The sequence below is a fragment of the Eurytemora carolleeae genome, unplaced genomic scaffold (assembly GCF_000591075.1).
Source record: "Eurytemora carolleeae unplaced genomic scaffold, Eaff_2.0 scaffold186, whole genome shotgun sequence".
In the NCBI taxonomy this organism is placed as follows: domain Eukaryota; kingdom Metazoa; phylum Arthropoda; class Copepoda; order Calanoida; family Temoridae; genus Eurytemora; species Eurytemora carolleeae.
In genome coordinates, this window is record NW_019396163.1 from 243,038 (window position 1) to 246,574 (window position 3,537).

Below are 3,537 nucleotides of genomic sequence, written 5' to 3' on the forward strand. Positions count from 1 at the left end.
AAGGTTCGCGGATTTCATCATATTTAAAAATTTTTGAAGAAAAATTATTTTTGAAATTCTGAGCATTCATAAACCTTCCCTGGGGTCATGTAAGGTCCACAACAAATTTGGGCCCGATCGGTTTAGCCGTTTTGACATTTATTGGCTATAAACAAACAAACAAGCAAAGTATCATAGATATATTAAAGAACGACCTGCAGGATTTTAATGTCGTAAAATATTTATACTTATTCTTTAACGAGACACCCTGCATAAAGTACGTCCAAGATAAATGTACTTTATGTTGAGCGCATGTGAAAATGTAAACTTAGATTTCCTGGAATCTGTGAATTTGGGAACATGTCAAACATATTAATAATATTTATTAGCGTCAATAAAAAATGTTAGAAAAAGTTGCCGCTAAACTAATTTTCCTTGACTGAAGTGCATTGCGCTGAGCTCTAAGTACATCAAGAGTATTTGGGACTTTGTGCACGGTTGCACTTTCCTTCTAATAATATCGTTTAAACTTGTAATTGTGGATTTGATAAAACATCTCTAAACAATAACAGTCATGTTTTCCAATTTTACGCAAGTAGCATTTGTTAAATATATATTAAATATATATAAACAAAACAAATCTCGGGAAATGTCAGGTCCTTTAAAGAAAACTAATTGAAATGGACTGTGACCTAAATTTCAAGTGACCTTCCATGGAAAGAGGGGAATGCCAGATTAACGATACTCTTTTAACCTTTGACAAATGTAGGTGGGTGAAAAACGTGTGTTTTAGCTCTAAAATAATGTTCAAACAGTATGCCAGTAATAGTAATTAAATAATTTGAGAGAATCTAAAGGTAATAATTCTTTGCCACAACTTCTAATTTTCTGATCACTATATCTTTGGAACCAAATGTTGTAGACCTTAGATATTTCAAACTATGAATTCTGTTAGATCAAATAATCTGAGTTTGAAATATCAAAGGTTTCCAGCTTCGGGTTCTAAAGATATTGAGGTTTAAATGTTTTATTTTTTTCCAAAGACTCAATTCCTTTCTGCATTTTTAAATAAATAGGAGATAAGATTGATACGTACTTTTTTTTCTTTGAACGTTCTGACTTTTAAATTTTAGGCTTTCAGTTGGATCCAAAAAATCTCTTTTTTCAAGTTTTTTTTTAGCAATGCAAAATGAATGACGAATGAATGAAGAATTTAAAAATGTGTATAGGTAGATAATTCTATTTAATTTTGAAATTTTGAAATGAAAAATGTAGTAAAATTTCAACTTCACTAATACTCCATTTTGAACTATCTTTAAATACTTCTAATGAAGTACAATTCAAGTTTTCTTTTTGCTAATATCGGGATAAAGTCCAATATGCAAATAGTTGCAATTTTCCTTGAAAAACTGCGTCAGTTCGAGAAGTATTCAAAGAACATGTGTCTATTTATATTTTCCCTGTTTTGAAGAATCCAAGTTTTTAGGGGATTTTCAGGCTCCAAGGGGTGCTGATTCTCCCCCCCCCCCCCTGGAAATATAATAATTAAGCTAACCCCTCCAGGACAAAATCCCGGCCGTATACGCCCTTGCCCCCCCCCCTTCCGACGTCTTTCAGATTTGCAATTCAGTAACAAGTCTTGATCCACAGACATCCGAAATGCATTAATTTTTAAGACTGACTTAAGACGTTTGAAGTGTCACAACGCCGCGCCACGGCCTTTGCTTCTATTAGACTTACTTATGTTTACCCTTTTTTAGCTCTAGACATGGACATTTTAAAGTACTTGTTTTCAAGTCTTGTTTTAAAACCAGTTATTGCAAATCAATCTTTAAGCATCACGGTCCCTATAAACATACGATTTTGCCATTTATTGAATTTTCGTGGTTTCAGGTAGTTTTTAGTATAATGTTAAATTATAAAAACTGCATTACATAAGTAATAAAATTAAAAAATTAAATCTCAACGACATTGAAAATTAATGAATAAAACAAGACTGTCAAAGGTTAAATTATATCTCTGTTGTCTGTTGTTTGTTTGTGTGTCTGTTTAATCGGAATATTTCGTCAGATTTTATCTCTCATTCTAAATTTTTTACACAAAAAGCGTGAGAGTCTTTAAATACTAAGAGTGCCTAGCATAACATAAAAGTATAGACCGGGATATCTAGTTTACTGAGATATAAAAACAGTTACCTAAAAGTTCAGTGGTTTATATTGTAAATTATAAAACACTAGCTTGTAAACCCAGTCTTGCTTGGGAACAAAATTTCCCCAAAAAACCAACCCACTCCTATCCAGCCTATTTTATAAAAATAAAAACGTTCCCGTGGTAATACAAAGCAACCCAACCAAGGTTTGAATCAAATCAGTAAAGGGGTTCATGAGTTATGATCGGACATTCAAACAAACAAACAGAGAGATTACTACTTTATATATACATAGATTATCATTATTCAAAGGTTTTATTATATATTTCAATGTAAATTATGCCAGTGTATGTTGTACAAGCTAGGTTTTATGTAATAACATTATTGCGTTCAAGTTAAGCTTACGAAACAGGGTTCAGCCCAGTTCTTGTAAATAAAGTATTAAACACTAAACAGATTTAATTTTTCGCTTTGTATTATTAGAATACGAAGAAAAATGTATAAACGGTCATAATTATTCAATTCAGGTGGCAAGGGTTGAACTGTTAGTATGCAATGATTTAGTCACTTTTCATTTAGAATTATACAAAAGAATTTCAATTTTGGAGTAAAAATCTTTATCTTTAATTATGGTTTATTTTGAGTAGAAATCTATATCTTTATTTATGGTTTATTTGGAGTAGAAATCTTTATCTTTATTTATGGTTTATTTGGAGTAGAAATCTTTATCTTTATTTATGGTTTGTTTAAAGTAGAAATCTTTATCTTTATTTATGGTTTGCTTGGAGTAGAAATCTTTATCTTTAAAGTACAACACGTGGGAAAAGTAAAGCTAGGGGGAAATTTATAAATAATATTGATCAAATATAAAATACCATTTCCAGAGGGGTTGAGCGGTTATTTAGCAACTTTCTTTCTAGTTGTATAGTAACAATTAGTTCGGTCTCAGAGTGCAAGATTCGATCAGTATTTTGCCAACAACTGCTTTTGATCTAAAGTAAGAAACAAGTGCCCCTAGTTCTAAAATAACCATGTAGAGAGCTGCAAAAAGTATATCTGAAAAAATGAGAAAAAAAATAAAAGGTCAAGGCGTTGCATCACCTTATTAAGTCTACACCGACTTTAAGGTGATGCATCTTTTCAGAGCAGCCTGGATCTATGTGGTTTTTTGAGCAGCCTGGATCTATGTGGTTTTCAGATCAGCCTGGATCTATGTGGTTTTCAGATCAGCCTGGATCTATATGGTTTTCAGATCAGCCTGTATCTATGTGATTTTCAGATCAGCCTGGATCTATGTGGTTTTTTGAGCAGCCTGGATCTATGTGGTTTTCAGATCAGCCTGGATCTATAGGTTTTCAGATCAGGCTGGATCTATGTGGTTTTCAGATCAGCCTAGATCTATGTGGTTT